Consider the following 20,522-nt stretch of genomic DNA (forward strand, 5'->3'; position numbering starts at 1 on the left):
TTACTACGCTATTCAACTGACAAAATCTATTACTAATGTTCCTTCAAGGATAACAAGAAAGTGAAATTTCTTACTACATTATTCAAACGAAAATATGGTAAAAATTGTCCTCTCGAATGCCATAGAAATATTTAATGATCAATAACACACACAATTTACCTAAAAAAAAAGTTTTGAGTTTCAGTCTCTGTAAAATTGTATTCTAGAATATTCTAGGATGCCATAAAACTTTTGAAATTTTTAACAACCAACCAACATTGCTCAGTTGTGCACCTCTAAACTCATCCAAAAAAAATAACATCATTTTTAATGCAGGAACTCTCTAAAATCTATTACCAATGTTCATTCAAGTATAACATAATCTATTACCAATGTTCATTCAAGTATAACATTAATGTCAAATTTCTTACTACGCTATTCAACTGACAAAATCTATTACCAATGTTCCTTCAAGGATAACAAGAAAGTGAAATTTCTTACTACATTATTCAAACGACAATATGGTAATCATTGTTACTTAATTTCAAATCTCAATACTCTGTACATCCCAATCATTTCTGTTTGCTTTCCTGCTGCAGTTCTTATAGGCGGCTCATAGATATAGCAAACTTTAACATTACTCTCGGCATTACCGTAAACAAAAATCTTCCCAGAACACTAAATCCTTTCAAGGGTTTTAGCAAGAGAACCCAGTGCCCTCCACACGTTTTCATTGGAATCACATTCCATCACTCCTTGCTGCAAGAAGAAACAACCAGACATGCCAGTGGGCCTTTCCCTTCTCTTTATCTCCCATAGTCTCCAGTGTTGTCCATGCCCTTGTTTCTGGATCATAAACTTCCGCACTCCCCCTGATTAGATCATGGCTAATAATGAAAAAATTGTCGCTAATGAAAGCACCAAAGCATTCATCCTATCCTCGGTTCATGTCGGGAATTGTAATGGTCTACAAACAAATTGTAAACCACTATGGGTTGTGCAAGGGATTTTGATCTTCATCATCTCCGCTGGAAACGTAAATGTAAATGAGTCCATGCTCTGACACAGTGCCAAGAAGGTAAGCCACAACAAAATTCGTTATACTGTATAAAGATTTTACCCTAACCAACTATAAGCCCCAACAAAAACCGTTACACTGTAAAACGATTTTACTCTAACCAATCAAAATTCCCGTGGACGGTGGATAATATTTGAATCATGTAACACACAGATCAATGGTGAAAAATGGTAACCAATGAAAAATAGTAACCAACCAAAACTCACGTGGACGGTGAATAATACTTCAATCGTCTAACACAAAGATCAACGGTGAAAAACGGTGGAGAGTGGCAATCAGGGGAGTCTTTTCCAAAGGGAAACACCTTACGGCGTAATTAGATGAAGATTCAACCAATTATGTATTTTTACAAAAGCATTATATCCCATTTACAATTATATGGTCTTTACCAATACGGTATGGAGGCCTGCACGCTTTACTGCGGCTATATTCCTGGGACTGTCATCAAAGAAAATCTGCACGGAAACATAATAGATTAAATAGAAACTCTTACAATAGATGTTGTTGAAATGATATGCATAAGGTAAATAAAAATTGATGATGTCGAATTGCAGGTTGCCAGATTGGTTTGAGTCTAGATTACAATTGCGTACAACAGTCCCTTTGTAGCTCCTCTCCACTGAAAAGGGGCTGTTCGGGAACAGATGTATAATTGATCAGTATGTGGGATGTGATCAGACTAACAAACATCTCTTTCTTATTTAAACATCTCTGTCACACACCTTCAGATTTATGTTTTGGGACTCAATACAATATTCTCTTTGTAGATCCTCCTCGTTGAAAAAGGACTGTTTTCAGAGACAAGTTGATAATTGTGCAGTATGTGGGACATGATCAGAGCAACATGCATCTTTTTCTTGTGAAAATACCACTGCAACATAACTTCTCAAAAGACAACTAGGTCATTCACCCTGGGGGATTTTAGCCAGAATGGTCATTTTTAGAAAACGTATCGCTATAGGATACCCCTGTACCCTCACACTGGGGCCAAAGTAGAGGTGTTAGCTATCCTTCTTTGTTTACTAAGGGGGATTTGGTATAAACTTTTTACGGTACCTGGATGAGTCAATATTTTCATGAAAAAATGGATAGCTGAAGGAAAATGGCCATCAAAATCTTTGTTACCATACCGTTTTTTGTGGATCAGCGTTTGCAAGGCGAAGAGCCTGCTCCATGGCATCTTTTGAGGGCTTGCAAATTATGGATGTCTTCGGGATTGTAGAGTTATTAGCGGGCATATTCCATTCATTATTGCTTTTAGTAATATTTGAAAGAGGATTAAGTGTCTCAAAGCATATTATGCCTTCAAAGCAATCTTCCAATCCCAGCCTGTTAAGGACCTTTGCAGCATGAACTTTGTCACTGTTTGTAAATATCTGTTTTTGCAGAACAAAGTTACAAGCGGTTAACGAGCACGCTAATAAGTTTCCAAACAAAACCTAGGACTTCATTTAATATCATCGTAAAAAGAATTTGAAGGGATCCATATGATCTTACAATTTTCCTCTGAGGCATGCTTAATAACAAGTTCTTCAGCATAGGATCTGGTTTAAGATCTTCATATGGCAATCTTCCATGAACAAAATTATATAAGAAATGTTTGTTTCCAGTGAGTGAAACAGGATAGCGTGTAAGGCCAAAAGCAATCAATGGTATTCCAAACAGTCTAAACAATGAAAGTCAAATCACTGGCATTTTCTCTGATTTTGTCGAAAGTTGAAACGTTAGATAGCTGTAAATTTACCAACCAGAAGATGATACAAGATTTCTTAGATACCTGTGGTAATCGTCATAGTCAAATTCATAGCCCACTGCCTGCGTAGAACAAAGAATACTGTCAAAATATGCAAGGAATTCATGAACATGAAAGTTGAGAAAAAGGTTCTCAATCCAATTGCAATTCCTAGCCATAACGTTGATCATAATTCCATATTTTAGAAATTGATATCGGTAGTAGTTATTAAATAAAGACATCTAGAACACCTTATATTTGCATTCATATATTATCATTAGCGGAGCAAGAAGAGAGTTCCTTGAGGCTTAAAGACCACAGATGAGAAACAGGGTTTCAGTCTCATGAATTTGCAAAAGGTATCATGGCAGAGTAGTGGCCAGTAAAATCATAGAAAACCATGGAGTAATTATGGATAGTATGTCTCAGATGTTCTGCAGTCATTCCAGGAAGCAGGTTCTGATTGAAAGCAGCTCATAACCCCACTCTTAAGCTACTTGCTAACCGATGACACATAAGGGACCCCACTCTTAAGCTACTTTCTAACCAATGACACATAAGGGGGTTGCTGAATTCCTCAATAATCAGCTACAGAAGACTCCCAATGCTAAAAATCAGTCATTTTAACCTTAAAAGTTGAAATACCATGTTGAATTACATGAAACAATAGGGATTGAATGCTTACCCTGAGTCCAGCCATGGTTGTCCCATAAGTTTTATACAGCTCTCTTGCTCAAGTCAGGGACTCTGCTCTTTTCAACTCCCAGTTTTTGATTCACATAATCTGTCACACAACAACCAGATCACACACACAATTCAAACCTCAAAAGTTACCTCAATGGCTTAAGAGAAGTCTTAATTGCATCTACAACCCCAGTAGGGGTGGGGTGATCCAACTCTGTGTGTGCAACAATGCATTAGTTATAGACAATATATTGGGCGTGTTGAATATGAACACTAAGCCCATAGTCCATTTGGGTCTGATCACCTTCAAGTTGCAAAGTTGGAGATGCATATAACAAGCTCACGTAAATTCCAAGAAATTGTTCGATGGCAATCTAACTATGCAACTCCAAGCTTTCCGGGTTGCATTTCAGACTCTGGTTTAGATTAAAATCTAAAGATTAACATTTCCTTCAAAAGAACACTGAAATTACACAATTTTTTAGGGGCAGATTAGCTACAAGATTACCTCTGATGTTGTTGGTGCATGTTGCAGCTAGTTCGGAGCTTAAGGGATATAATGTGTCATCCAGATCTAGAACAGCGGATTGGAATCAGAAACGAATACATACAACTTTAGCTTAATACCATTGAAAAAGGAAAAACTTAAAAGCCAAAGAAAGAAGTGTGATGCTCACCAGACAGAAGGCAGTCAAATCGAGGGCCCTTCTCTGTCACGAGTCGATTCTTAGCTAGCACCATTATGGATGACTCTGCAATACATATACCAAAAAATTATCATCCCGATACACTGAAGTATATGCACATCAAAGGCATCAAAACAAGATAATTATATTCCAATTATAAAACTCCGAAAATTTCAGAAGAATCAAAGAAGATTGGCTCTAAAGAATACCATATATGTTGAATATGGGGAGAAGAGTGAATGCAATAGGAAAGGAGGCAATGTATGTTGAAAGAAAAAAAGAGGCACTCGCAGAATAAAATGTAATACAGAGGGGCATAAACAAGCTAACGATGTTAATGAAATGAAGGGGGGAATTGAAGGAGAACATTGGGTGGCTTAAATAGATCTCCGAACGGCTTAGATGAATTGCTGTGAATCTTCCGTATTGTAGTCATAGACTCGTGATCGACTCCGGTCCCCATCTTTTCACATTCATTTGTTGTCACTTTATTGGCGTGCAATTTGTCGAGGATTCCTCCCATTTTCAAGAAACTCAAATTTAAAAATAAACAAGAAGGTAAGCCACAACAAAAGCCATTATACTGTATAACCAATGAAAAACGGTAACCAACCAAAACTCACGTGGATGGTGAATAATACTTCAATCGTCTAACACAAAGATCAACTGTGAAAAACGGTGGAGAGTGGCAATCAGGGGAGTCTTTTCCAAAGGGAAACGCCTTACGGCGTAATTATAAAATATTTAAAAAATGTTTTTTTTTTTTTTTAATAATTCATATATTTTTTATTTTAACATTTAGTTAATTAATGAATATTTATTTATTAGACAATCTATCATATCATTTTTAATTGACTATTATTTATGTGAGTAGACATGTTTATTTTGGAAAAGAGCTTCCATAAATTTAATTTAATTATTAGTAAATATTAGGTAAATAGTAGGGATTTAACTTTTTCTATTAGAGGAATTTTGAGGTTTAAAATGGGTCTGAAAAATGTACAACCAAAATAGGGGAGGGTCGCCATTACTTGTGCGCCCTTCTCGCCACGTCGCAAAACCACGTGTCAACGCGCATGGATCTGGTACGACACCTGTCCACCGTGGAGGTCCACGTGTTGGGCATCGTGTCATCACATAAAATTCTGTGTCCGTGCCATTTCCTTCGTTTGTTTGGCATCATTGCTACGATGTTCCATTTTCCCTTTGTCTTTTTGCTCGGGGCCGGTTGTTGAGCGAAGCTCCCCGTCGAAGATGGCGCGGGACGACCCCAGAACCTGCGCGCTTCGTCTGGTATGTAGATGCTATTGCAAACGTTTGTTCGAGGTTTAGGGTTTGTGGACCTGCGCGCTTCATTTGGTATGCAGGTGCTGATGCAAAAGTTTGTTCGAGGTTTAGGGTTTGTGGTTGGAACATCGCTTCTGCCTTTCTTGTGGTTTTCCTCCTGGATTTCTTAGTCGTTCTGGAGCGCTGGTTGTTTAGGGTTTCTTTGGTGGTGGTCTTATTCGCAATTTTTGTTGTTTGGGGAGGAGCCGGTTGCAGTTTTACCGAGCTTGAGGTAATTGCTTAATTTGTTGTTTTGTGCTGGTTTTTTTTTGTGGTTTTCTGTTGTCTAATGGATTTTTCTTCTCGTTGCAGGTGTGGAAAAGGTCGTTGCAGGTGTGGAGAAGGTCTGGTGAGCTCCAGGGGAGGTCGACGACCATCAATGGCCTGTATCCGGTAGGATTTTAATCCTACCAACAATTTCTCTATGTTTTTCAACAGAAACAACTCTATTTGGATATTTTATAAACTTTCTATGGCAGGTTTTGAGGGTTTAGGGTTTTTGTGGATGTTTTGATGTTGTTTGTGGCTTTTCATGATGGTATGTGTGAATTTTCGCTGTTTTCGCTGTTATTTTCGCCGTCCCGTGCCATCCTCGGCCGTCTCGTGCCCTCGGCCGTCCCATGCCATCCTCGGCCGTCCCGTGCCATCCTCAACGGAGGGCTTCGCCCAACAATCGGCCCCGAGCAGAAAGACAAAGGGAAAATGGAACATCGCAGCAATGACCCCAAACAAACCCTCGAAACCCTCTTGACTTTTGGTATGAATTAATTTTTGATATGTCTGATAGATTCCTTGGAGGTTTCTTTGGTCGACACTGATTCATATTTGTTTGTTAGGATTTTTCATGGAAGTCAAGGCTCTCTGTTATCCTGCACCTAAGCCTCTTCTCTTTGTATTTCTTCTACTAACTCGTGTTTATATTGGCTAGTTTCATGTAATGCTTCCTCCTTGTCAATTGTGTGGACTATGGAGGTAAAATTTTCCACCCTTTTGTTCAATTTAATAGCATAGATCTATATTTTGCTGTTTGATTTTAGGGCTTGCATTTCAAAACAAGGTTGGTGTAAAGAAGAAGCTTACTGTCTATATGTCCGGAACCAGTCCAGGCCTTTCCTTCAAATTCTAGATAGAGAGATTATTTCTTTTGTTTCCCTTCTAGCATGGTCCTATCCTCATCCTATGGTTGAGGAAAATATTAATGTCCTCGACTGGAATGTGGTAACAATCATTCAGGTGAAAGACTCAACATCTTCAGGCGTTGAGAAATTACATCATCAAATTTCTTTATCTGCTGCTTGGCTCTAGTAACTCCTACAAACATTATATTATTGGACTCTGGTTTAGGTTATTATTGCCATATTTAGCTTTTTTCCTACTCTACTTGATAATGAGTGCTCTCAAAAACTTATTATGAGATAAGACTATCTGGTCATATGCAACTTGATAATGAGTGCTCTCAATTTCTCAAGTGTCCCCTCAATGAATAAAATTATCAGTGGCTTTTTGACATTTAATAAAACTTATTATGAGGTAGATTGCCTCCTCATTTGAGATTGTTTGGTCATTTTATTTTTTGTATATAACCTTTTTCCTATACCTTTGGCCATTATCTCTTGTCTATTGTTCATATCCAGTGTTTCCACTTCTGCAATGTTTATTTCATTTATTGGTCTGTAATAGTATTCTGAATTAGAAGATTGTTTTCTCATTCATCGAACAACAACAAATCATTCTGTAGCTTTGCTGGCATATTCCTCTTGTTAATGAGAAATTTCCTTCTTCCCAGGCAATTTTTGGTCAATTTACAATTATTTAATTGCTGGTTTTGTCTCTTGCATAGAGTCTCTACGCCTGCTCGCAACTTTGAATCTCCCCTATTGAATCTGAAAAATGACTGAAATAATAATCCTAATGCCCTCAGAATCCTATAATACAAATTTCATTATTTTTTTCCTTTTTATAAATAGATGTCAACTATATTTTAAAGATAAATCACAATATTTATTTCGAAAGGTCAACTAAATCTTTATGATGTCATTAATCTGAAAAATTCATTCTACAATATAACATCTCAAATCCAACCATTTAAATTTCATTATTTATATTATATTTCATAATAATACAATCATCAATTAAATTTACTAAAAAACTATAAATTTTATTATCTGAATTAAATCTAATTCTCTCAGATATAAATTGCTAAATAATGGTTTCAAGGGCAAGGAAATGAAGAGATTCCCAATTATGTAAAGCATTAATGATTCTGGATTGGATGATGCAAGATTATCGGATGATTTTTCTGATCAAATCTAGTTGCTGTCAGGCAAAAGTAATGGTTAACTGAAAGTTCATTATACCACTTTCTTTGTGTGACCTTTTGTGTTATCCTTTCCTCACCCTATGGTTGAGGAAAATATTAATGTCCTCGACTGGCATGTGGTAACAATCATTCAGGTGGAAGACTCAACATCTTCAGGCGTTGAGAAATTACATCATCATGTTTCTTTATCTGCTGCTTGGCTCTAGTAACTCCTACAAACATTATATTATTGGACTCTGGTTTAGGTTATTATTGCCATATTTAGCTTTTTTCCTACTCTACTTAATAATGAGTGCTCTCAAAAACTTATTATGAGATAAGACTGTCTGGTCATTTGATTTCTGTATTTAGCCTTTTTCATATGCAACTTGATAATGAGTGCTCTCAATTTCTCAAGTGTCCCCTCAATGAATAAAATTATCAGTGGATTTTTGACATTTAATAAAACTTATTATGAGGTAGATTGCCTCCTCATTTGAGACTGTTTGGTCATTTGATTTTTGTATTTAGCCTTTTTCCTAAGCCTTTGGCCATTATCTCTTGTCCAGAGTTGGAATGGAATGTCCAGAGTTGGCTAGTTTCATGTAATGCTTCCTCCTTGTCAATTGTGTGGACTATGGAGGTAAAATTTTCCACCCTTTTGTTCAATTTAATAGCATAGATTTGTATTTGGCTGTTTGATTTTAGGACTTGCATTTCAAAACTGGGTTGGTGTAAAGAAGAAGCCTAGTGTCTATATGTCTGGAACCAGTCTAGGCCTTTCCTTCAAATTTTGGATAGAAAGATTATTTCTTTTGTTTCCCTTCTAGCATGGTCCTATCCTCATCCTATGGTTGAGGAAAATATTAATGTCCTCGACTGGCATGTGGTAACAATCATTCAGGTGGAAGACTCAACATCTTCAGGCATTGAGAAATTACATCATCACATTTCTTTATCTGCTGCTTGGCTCTAGTAACTCCTACAAACATTATATTATTGGACTCTGGTTTAGGTTATTATTGCCATATTTAGCTTTTTTCCTACTCTACTTAATAATGAGTGCTCTCAAAAACTTATTATGAGATAAGACTGTCTGGTCATTTGATTTCTATATTTAGCCTTTTTCATATGCAACTTGATAATGAGTGCTCTTAATTTCTAAAGTGTCCCCTCATTGAATAAAATTATCAGTGGATTTTTGACATTTAATAAAACTTATTATGAGGTAGATTGCCTCCTCATTTGAGACTGTTTGGTCATTTGATTTTTGTATTTAGCCATTTTCCTAAGCCTTTGGCCATTATCTCTTGTCCAGAGTTGGAATGGAATGTTATTATTGAATTCCTTACGATATCAATAGACCAATGATTATTTTGTTATGAATCTTGGTTACTGCGACTGATGGGATTTTACCAAGGTCTATTTCAGTGCAACATGGTCTATCAGTTATCAATAATCTTGAAGTGCTTGACTGAGATTTACCCGGACAATAGTTATCCTCTTGAAGGCTCTATCCTCTTGAATGAGCCTTCAAGGAGATGGGGATTGGTTCTAACCTATTGACCCTATTGACTTGGCCCAGAAACTAACCCCAGTTATCTCACAAAGTTACTCATGGATTCCTCTTTCATTAATTTCCTTTTCTCTTTTAGCTACAACCACTGAAATAATAGTTTTCAGTTTGAGTTTAATAGAAGCCATAAATAGTTTTGCTAATTTGCAGCAACTTAATTTAGTTCTAGAAACTTTATTTCAACACAACCACAATTACACAGTTTAACCCAACCGCTTCGAGTATAACTAATTAACCAGCAATGATGGAAACTATTTTTCAATACTTATCTGTTTCCTTCCTTTATTCCTCTAAGCTAGCCACACAAAGTTCACAGAATAACTTATCGAAATTGTTTTATCATAATTAATATTTTACAGAAAGAAATATTCCATTGAAAATTTCTTTTCAACATACATAGTTAGGTTGCCACAAGAAATCACTACTAGGTTGTAAGCCAAAATGTTTCCGTGACAAGAAAAAGATACAATCTAGTGTTGTAAGCCAAAATGTTTCTGTGACAAGAAAAATATACAATCTAGTGTTGTAAGCCAAAATGTTTTTGTGCCAAGAAAAAGATACAATCCATCCAAAATCCACATCATAATGTGGTTAGAACCAAAAACATATGACACCCCTATTCTTTATGGCCCTGAGAATCCTGAGTGCCAAAACTCCCCGAGTTACCTTCTTGAGCCAAGTAGATTGGCCTACTAGTCAAGGGCTGATTAGGAAATGGTTGATTGCTGCCATATGATTGATTCCAATTTGCAGCTTCCAACCATGGAGGTACTGAGTACCCATACCTCACATTTGCACTACTGACCCCTGCATTAAGTGGAGGTGTGTAATGAGCATACAGAGAATTGACACCAACTCTGATAGGAACAAGGCAAGTGGGTAAACCCTCAGTTTGATAGTGAGGCACTTGAATGTTTATGAGATTTTGGAATAATGGTGTATTATCTGCAATGGAGTCCAATGAGTTTGAAATAATCATGGTTTCATCAGCTATTCTTGTATCGTTGATCATCCCTTGTTCCTTTTCAACCATTTATTGTGCCTTTCTTTTTTCCTTTTCCTGTCTTGCCATTTGCTTTTGTTGGTCCTTAACTTGCCTTGCTTTATCTCTTTCAATCCTTTCATCTGCTCAACGTTATGCTGCAGCAATCCTTGTTGCCTTCTTTTCCTTGACTATATCCTTCTTTTTCTATTTTAATTCTTGCATTTCAAATTTTTATTTTATTTTATTTATTTATTTATTTTTTATTTTATTTTATTTTTATTTTTATTTTTATTTTTATTTTTATTTTTATTTTTATGTATTTTTATTTATTTATTTTATTTTTTATTTATTTTATTTTTATTTATTTATTTATATTATTTATTATTATTATTATTATTATTATTATTAATTTTTATTTTTTTTTCAGACTCAACTAACAGGTTTATATAGTCCTCTGAGGTGAGTAACTGTGAGCTTCGGCCCAAACAAAGACTACCCGGTGCACCTTGCTTTTTTTTCATTGATACTCTCTCTACTGGTAGCTTTAGGAACCATCCAAGTGTCTTCTCCACCCCTCCCACCTGCATGTCATTGCTTGGTACTTCCCTTTCAGTATCTGTTGGAACTGATTGAACTATATCATTATCTTCATTTGATGCCTCATTATGTCCGTCATCTTCTTCCATTGATCTATTATAAAAAAATGAACAATTTCACTGTTTAATTCTGCTGGTTGTGAGGGCATGTTCATGCTTTCTTCATTGGTTGCTGAGACACTATGTGCATTCATATTGATCATTGCTTTTGCTAGCCATGAAGGTGGGGTTACTTGGCTTGGCAATGTCAATTGGTCATTGTCAACTGCATGTTCAACAATATCATTAACAATATCAGCAACATGAATTTCATGTTCTTGAGTTGGTGGAACGATCTCCATGTTACTGCGAATTTGTTCATTGTTATATTGTGTTTCACATACAATTTCATCATCTTCAGCATATAAGTGTCCTTGAGATAGGGAAATCATATTACCAGCTGCAACAACATCATCTTGGTCATCTACTTCTTGCACTTCAACACCTGTTTGGGCATTCCCTTCTTCCTGACCATCCACATGAAATGCTTGGCTACAACCAGTATCATGCATAAGAGCATCATAGTTCAGTGGCCAGATTCCTGTCCTCCTAAAGCCAGCCTTGATATTTGATGGTGTCAAAGCCCTTTTAAAAGCTTTACTTGCAAGCTCTGCTAGCTCAAACCTTTTCACCTCAACCCCTGGATTCTTTGCCATCCATGTAGTGCGCTCTGACCTGAAATAGTTCTTGAAAGGTCCAAACACACTAACATCAAGGGGTTGCAGTCTGTGAGTGGTATGAGTGGGCAATGTCAACAGGCGAATGCCTAAATTGTTTGCTTCCTCAATTGGTACAACCATGTGGCTCCCATGGCCATCTAATATCAAAAGGTTTCTGTTATTAGGCGAGACACCACCTGGTACCGATGCAGCAAAATGAAAAAGCCAACTTAGAAATAGTACTTTAGTCATCCATGCATGGGGATGTGCAACCATGCATGCACCTGGTCAGGGAAAATTTTAAGAACCCCCCCTAAATTTATAAATATAATAAATGGGCGAATCTCCATGGTATATAGGAAAAATGGAAGGCGATCTTATCAATAATATAATATGTATATATAATTTTTTGGCGAATCTCTAACCAGGCATGGCGAATATTTTACTCAATTATAAAATCTTGTAAGATCTTGGCGAGTCTTTCACTAAATAATAAAACTTTGTAAAGTCCTAGTGAATCTTAGCATAGGCTACATGCTGGTTTAATTCCCCCATTTAAGTAGGCTACATTCCAGGTGAATACCATGGGTCAATACCATGTGCCATTTTGGTGAATACCATGGGTCAATACCATGTGCCATTTTTATTTTTATTAGAATATTTTACTCAATTATAAAATCTTGTAAGATCTTAGCGAGTCTTTCACTAAATAATAAAACTTTGTAAAGTCCTAGTGAATCTTAGCATAGGCTACATGCTGGTTTAATTCCCCCATTTAAATAGGCTACATTCCAGGTGAATACCATGGGTCAATACCATGTGCCATTTTGGTGAATACCATGGGTCAATACCATGTGCCATTTTTATTTTTATTAATTCTAATATTAGGGTTAATAATGGTTTTTTGCATGGTATTAATAAGTTTCACCTAAATATAACCCATTTTTTGAGTGTTCGTAAATATAAGGTGACTTATGGAGTAAATATAAAAATTTGTTTTATTTGTTTACCATACCTCTCGTTTATTTATATTTTTTTATTTATTTACCATACCTCTTTTACAAATATGGTATTTGGCCCATAGGATTCACTTAAATAAAACCTCTTCCTTGAGCCTTCATAAATAGAACGAGGGTTATGGACTAAATATAAAAAGAGGTTTTATTTATTTACGATACGTCTAGTTTATTTATATTTTTATTTATTTACCATACCTTTTGAGTAAGTATAAAAAGACGTTTTATTTATTTACCATACCTCCACTTTACTTATATTTTTACTTGTTTACACCCTTACATGTATATAAGGTGACTTATGGAGTAAATATAAAAAATGTTTTATTTATTTACCATACCTCTCATTTATTTATATTTTTATTAATTTACCATACCTCTTTTATAAATATGGTATTTGGCCCATAGGATTCACTTAAATAAAACCTATTCTTGAAAATGGGCGAATGGATTCACTTAAATAAAACCTATTCTTGAAAATGGGCGAATGGAAGGTTGTAAGTCTTAATTTCAAGGGCTAAATTTACCTTTTTTACCCTCTCCCTTAAAATAAGGTGGGCTATTTGAGGTGATTTGTAAAAATGTACTATGATACAAAATATTCGCCCACAAAAAATTTAAAACCCCTTAATTTCGCCAAAGGGCGAACATTCGCCCCTAAAATTATCCTTGCACCTGGTTCATAGTTATGTATATAGTTTTTCAGTTGATTTTTACCTTTGAATAGATAAAATCCTGGGATTGAAGTACCAATTGCATTGACACAACATAAAGTAGTTATCCACTCCCTACTCTTGGGCAAAATCTTTGGCACATTTCGGCTCCCTCTCTTGGAAATTACCCGCATGCCACAATTCCTCCCTACTTGTAAACCTGTTTCATCACAGTTCCATATATGGTCTGCTCCATAAGAATGTTTATCGTAAGCACTAGAAAGTGTGTCATAGAACTTTTGCACAACTGCAGGGTGCAAATTTAATGCTCTGTCTATGTCAAGGCCCTCAGAAGTACGCAATACAAGTTCTGGATGCCTTTTTTTAAACCCAAACCACCATGATTTACCAAGAAACCCATCTTTGAATGGGTTTGGCCTCCCTTGAGAGATTTGAGCAACTGTTGATTTGAGTTGTATCAACTCTAGCCCATGTCCTAGTTGGGCCATCTCTTTACACCACTCAACCACCTTGGCCTCCTCCTCCTCAGTCATAACTGTAAGAGGCCCTCTATGTTTTGTATGAGTCAGTCCATTTATCCAACAATGTATTGATGAGGGAGGAATACCATGTTTTTTTTCAGATGTCCGACTGAGTATCCATTAAACTCTATGTCATCAATTGCAACTAACATTTGTTCTTTTGTCCATCCTCTTATAGCACTGATCTTTTTAGTTGAGCTTGCTCCTTGGACTATTGTTGATGGTGGTTCTGTGGTTGATGGCGTGTTAACATCAACTGCTGTCACATGGTCATCCTCAACAATGTTCCCTGGTTCATTGTTGGCATTGACATAAGCTGTCCTGTCCTCATTAGATGATGTGTATCGCAGCTGCGCACCCCTTGTCACTCTCCTGCCACTTCTCCTTGTACGAGCCGAGTAACTTCCTTTTGCCATAGATGCAACAACCTGTAAAATTATTGCATGCATTTAGACATTAGAATATTTGTAAATCATGCTGTATTACTTCTCAAAAATACTTTTCCTTTATTACAAGAAATTATCAACATGTATGTTACAGGGAATCGAATTGCATTACTTATGTTACAGGAAATGGAATTGCATTACTTCGTAGCCTCTCATTGCAAATTACTTCGTAGTCTCTCAATTGCCTGCCTGTTCATCAGTTTAGAAACTTTTATATGGATTCAAGTAGGATTATATGATAGTTGTTTCAAATATCATTTTCCATTTTTTTTGCTGTTTGGCATTGCCAAAAATGTCTCAGTACTGCAACTTCTCCATTGCAGTCCATGGCCACCATTCCAGGAATAAATTCTATGTTGTGAACAACTTGCAGTTGTGATCAACCTTGGAATGGACTTATCAGTCATAAAAAGTTTTAGAAAATTGAACTGAAAAAATTAAGTATGTTGAAGGCATTCATTTTTTATTTTTATTTTAAGGAATGGTTTTAACTTTTCTAAATAGTTGTATTTAGAACCTACTTTTTATTCAATGGCTGTTTGTGAAACCATCCAACTATCCTTTTATCATTTATGGCCAGACAGATCATGTAAGAACTCTGATAAATGAAAACAATGAAAACAAAACTGTAAGAATAATGACTTTCAATGGCTGTTTGTGAAACTATCCAGGTATCCTTTTAGCAGTTATGGCCAGATAGATCATGTAAGAACTCTGATGAATGAAAACAATGAAAGCAATGAAAACAGAACTGTAAGAACAATGACTTTCAATGTTTGCTTGTGAAACCATCTATGTATCCTTCTAGCAGTTATGGCCAGGCAGATCATGTAAGAAATATGATAAATGAAAACAATGAAAACAGAACTGTAAGAAGAATGAGTTGTAATTGATATAACTAACTTGGATATATTGGCAACTGTTTTGTGATGTTGTCTTCAAGTTTGCTGAATAGTTTGAAAGCATAAGATGCAACTTCAACAGTGGGTGGACTTCTTTTATGGTTTTTCGCACTTGAATTTACTTGGTGGACATGGATGCACATGGATTGCAATGGCTTCATTTTGAATGTGTGGTCTGGATTTAATTTGATGTGATCTAATGGTTGGGAATTGGTTATTTGTTGATCCATGTGCTTTGATCTATTTTAATGAGAAATAGAGTGAATTGGGTGTCATTTATTGCAGTTATTGGGTCTAGGTGTCATTTATTGAACAAAGTGGGTTTAAATGTTATTGGGTTGGGTGTCATTTATTGAACATAGGGTGTTTAGTTGTTGAACAACACAACTGTTATGGCTGACATACATTCCCTTTGGTTATGTGCAGGTAGGCATATTTATTTAGGATGCAAAGCTGCAGTTCTGATGAGTGGGGGTTGAAGTCACTGCTGCTTTGTACTTCTGGAATAGACCATTTTGGAAGCCTTTATGGTTTTAGTTGTTTTCTAGTTGGGTCAATATGGTTTGTAGTCTTAAGTAGTAAAATACTATTTATGGACAGTTGTGGGCCCGGTCAATGTATGGGGAAATTTTGGACATAAATTAATACTTATTTATACTTAATGTTATTTATTTTTGTTTAAATATTGGTTTCAAAAGTCTCAATTTATGGTGGTTTGGTGGGCTCAGTACTATATCAATTACTGGTCCCTGCACAACATTAGGAATCTCTCCCCTAAACTTTATAAGAACCAAGATGATTCAAGATGATGATGTCAACCATGGGGATGATTCACCATTTTTGGAGTAAAAAAGTAGAAAGATTAAAAAATAATAAAATGAAAAAACTATTTTTTCAACTCGTATTTTCAACTTATCTCCCTAATGTTTTACTCAAATTTCAAGAGGGAGTACTCATTAGATGTACAATTTAATTCTTCATCCAAAGAATACCCATGTTGCATACTTTCGATGGACCTTGCTACACGAAAAATGAGAAATACATGAAACAACATGATTGCAATCACGTCTTTCATGTATTTTTAATTTTTCATGTTGCAGGGTCCATCGAAAGTATCCAACACGGATACTCCTTGGATGAGGAATCAAATTTTGCATCCTACGAGTGTTCCCACTTGAAATTTGAGTAAACCCATAAGGAGATAAGTTGAAAATTTGTGTCGAATTTATTTATTTATTTTCCCTCTAAAATTTGATGATGTAATCTAATCTTATTTTATTATTTCTATTATTATTTTATAATTTTCTTAAGAAGTCCATTGTAGACCTCAAAACTCCTCTTATGCTTAATATTCTAGAATATTTTTAGTACTATATACAAATCAAAGATTGAGATTTATCTCAATGTAGTTGTGCTCTTCTAATTAAATTTATTAATTAAAATAAATGTCACATGAACAAACGCCCTACAAACTGAATTATGGTTTTTTGGGCACGTAGTATTGACCCACCGTATTGTAACAAAGTGTATTTACAAATTAAAAATCTCCAAGGTAAAGTGGGGGTCAAGCTCCTTAGATAAAATATGTTTTTTTTTTTTTTCAAAATGATATATGTTTAACATATATATTAATTGTTTTTATAATTCATAATAATAATAATAGTTGAAAATAAAGTTATAACATAATTATTTTTTAGATTTTTTATTTTATTTTAACAATGCAGATGTATTATGAAGTGTGCCCTTCTAATTAAATTTATTAATTAAAATAGATGTCACATGAACGGAGGTCCTACAAACTGAATTATGGTTTTTTGGGCACGTAGTATTGTAACAAAGTGTATTTACAAATTAAAAATCTCCATGGTAAAGTGGAGGTGAATGTCTTTAGATAAAAATGTTGTTTGTTTTTTTCAAAATGATATTTGTTTAACATATATATTAATTGTTTTTATAATTAATAATAATAATAATAATAATAATAATAATAGTAATAATAATAATAATTGAAAATAAACCTATAATTAGTTATTTTTAGATTTTTTTTTTTTTTTTTAATTTTAGTAATGAAGATGTATTATGAAGTGTTTTGATGCTTATTATGGATCAATGCTTATTAACATTTACCATCCATTTAATTTATATGGATTCACTAGTTATTCATTTTAAAATGTCATTTTTTAAGACATTAAATCATATCCCCTTATGATGTATGAACTATTTTATGTGTCATCTAATGAAAACTTTTCAAAGAATAGACATTTTGTTTCTAGGATTCCAGTAAGCCATTGGCAACCATGTTTATTATCACCATTTGGTTTCAAAATGAAGCTAAAGTATTTGAGGAAAGCATCTAAATTTAAATTAATTTCCTCTAAAAAAACCTTTTATCTCTTCAATTATATTATTAAAACTAATTATAGATGTGTGCACATTAATTTCCATTCCCATGGCCTTCCAATACAAATGAAAAATCTATTGTAACATTTTCCCTTCTACTAGAGAACCATTAGTGAAAATTAATACACCATCAATGAATAAATGATGACTACGATGTTCTTTCCATCCAATTTTAATCCTTTTAACAACTCTCTTTCTTTTGGCTTCTGGAATGGCCATGCTAAGCCCTTCTGCCACTAGCAAGAATAAATAGGAAAACAAACATAATCCTTTCCTTAGTCCTCCTATTAGAGTGAAAATTGAAGAGAAGTGTCCATTAATAAGTATAAGAAACGATATAGTGGATGTTAAAAATAGCAACAAGAAATCATAGTTTAATTTGTCCTTGAATTAAATTAGGAATTAAATCGAAATTATATTCTCATAGCAACTTGTAATAGTTAACTAAGTTAATTTGACTTAGTTGGCTCAGTAAATTCGAGTTGGAAGTCTATCTAGAGTCATGTAGAGTGATTCCTAAATTTTAGGGGTCCAGGTTGAGTTCTTTTGAGTTGTAATTAATTAACTCAATCTAACTGAGTTAAAGTCAGTTAAACTAGTTCAAACAATTGGAGGAACTAGTAGGAGGTCTAGTAGTGGGGACAAGCACTAGTGCAACTTCACTGCTCCACCAGTTAACTGAAGATTCACTCATAAATAACTCATGCATGTCAGTTCTGAGGAAGACCCAGTTGAGATTAGAGTTCAGGGACAATGTACTATCAGTTGTATAATTTTCCGAGTTGTACAGATGGTGCATGCAATCAGTAGAAGACCTATGGATGGACTGCACAATTATGAATAAGGAATTTCCCAATTAAATATTGGCTAATTCTCTCAAGAATTGTGCAAGGAAGTTGGGGCTTGGCAGGCAACAAAATTAGCTAAGTGTTGGCTTGAACTCTTTTGTGAAGTAGAGAGATAGATTGTAATTGTGAAAGAATTGTTCGGGTTGAACAAGCATTGTATTTTCTTCTCAGATTTTCTGGTTAACGCAATATAGATAGTCGAGGTTTTGAGCAGTTGTTTTCCCCTAAAAAATATTGTGTTATGTGCGATTGGAATTCTTCCTTTTCTAATTAGTGTTTTCATCGATCAATTTTGTTTCCACTGATGAGTAGAGTAGATTCTTGTTTTATGTTTTAACATATCACATAAGATGTTGAATCTACAAGTAAAAATCTGCATGGCATTAGAGCTAAAGACATTATAGAAGAGGAAAATTCAAGTTTGTTGTGAAGGTGAAATCGAGTTTGTTGGTTCATACTTCAGAGTCAGCAGTATGTCATTCTATAGTTTGAGAATTGAGTACGCCCTGGAGGGCAACTCGAATTACATAGCTTGGAAGGATAGCATGGAGGCAGTGTTGGAAGACAACGGGTTGAAGGAATTCATAAATCATGATATTCTGAAGCCTCCAACGTATGATGCTAAAGATATGGATGAATGGAGAAAGTGTGTTGCAAAAGCAAGAAGGATTATCCTAGAAGGAGTTCGAGATCATATTGTCGATCGAATATCCATAGTAAGGAAACTCCATTTGCAATGTGGAAGGCATTGACAGACCTATTTCAAAATAGCAATGACCACATGAATCTGGCACTAAAGGACAAACTTAGAAAGATCAAGATGGATAAGACCAACTTTATTCCGAAGTACTTGACCAAATTCACCCAATGTTAGGATGAGCTTGGAAGTGTCGAGATTACTGTTGCTGAAGACGATCTAGTGAGCCTAGCACTTCTAGGACTTCCCAAGAGCTGGCACAGTTACCAGGACTCAGTTAATGGGAGGGAGAAGCTACTAGAGTGGGAGCGATTGTGGTCCGACTTGGTATAGGAAGATATTCGACAGAACACCAGAGGAAGATCCTCATCAAAGCATGATGATGAGGAGAATTGTGCCTTAGCGGGTAAGGCAAGAAAGGGAAGGGGAAGTCATCCCATTCCAAATCAGATTCTTGTCAGGGCAGAAAGAAGGACATGTCGAAAATCAAGTGTTTTCACTGTCATGAGCTGGGACATTTTTCCACAAAGTGTCCGCATAAGAAGGTTGGTAAGAAGCCCTCAGGAGGAGTGGCAGGTGAGGCTCTTGCTTCACAGTTCGAATTGGATTTTACCCTCATCGCTTGTATGGTGTCATCGATGATGGGTAGTGTGTGGTACCTGGACAATGGAGCTTCTTTCCACATGACCAGTAACAAAGAGCTCTTCAGTAACTTGGAGGAGAAGGATCTCCAAATGCATATCAAGATGGGTGATGATGGGAGGTATAATACAACCAGGATTGGTACAGTTACCTTTCAGAGGGAGTCTGGTTCTCCATGCACTTTACGAGATGTTATGTATGTTCTTGGTTTGAAGAAGAACTTGGTTTTTGTTTCCATGTTGGAGGATAGAGGCTATGATGTGATATTTAGTAAGGGAAAGGCGTTCCTTCGTCACATAGCCATAAGACAAGTGAAGAGGATAGGGGTTCGAGTGAAGAACCTCTACAAGTTGGAGGTAGAAGATTGTGTTGCCTTGAGCACTAAATAAGAGAAGGTGTAGAGTTGAGACATCGGTGAGTTGTGGCATAGGAGGTTGGGTCACTTGCACCATGGCACTTTGAAGATCATGCAACAAATTTCTACTGGTCTTCCCAAGGGTACACTAGAGAAGGTAGACACATGCAAAGGGTGTACATTGGGGAAGTACACCAAAGCTTCCTTTCATGAAAAAGATAATGAACACAGGTGATCCTCGATTGAGTTCACTCAGATGTGTGTGGACCGTTCTCGATAGCATCCACGACCAAGCATAAGTATTATGTGATATTTGTTGATGATTTTTCTTGTAAGTGTTGGATCTTCTTCATGTAGAAGAAAGATCAAACTTTGCTAAGTTTTG

At 35.6% G+C, this 20,522-nt stretch overlaps 1 pseudogene; it reads right to left on the reverse strand.

Annotated features, from left to right (window-relative positions):
• Positions 1–20,522, reverse strand: part of LOC149224690 (phosphate metabolism protein 8-like) — a 59,910-nt pseudogene that overhangs the window by 10,996 nt on the left and 28,392 nt on the right.

This window comes from Pinus tabuliformis, chromosome Q, assembly GCF_031772625.1.
Source record: "Pinus tabuliformis cultivar Carrire ecotype Pingquan chromosome Q, CPIR1, whole genome shotgun sequence".
In the NCBI taxonomy this organism is placed as follows: Eukaryota; Viridiplantae; Streptophyta; class Pinopsida; order Pinales; family Pinaceae; genus Pinus; species Pinus tabuliformis.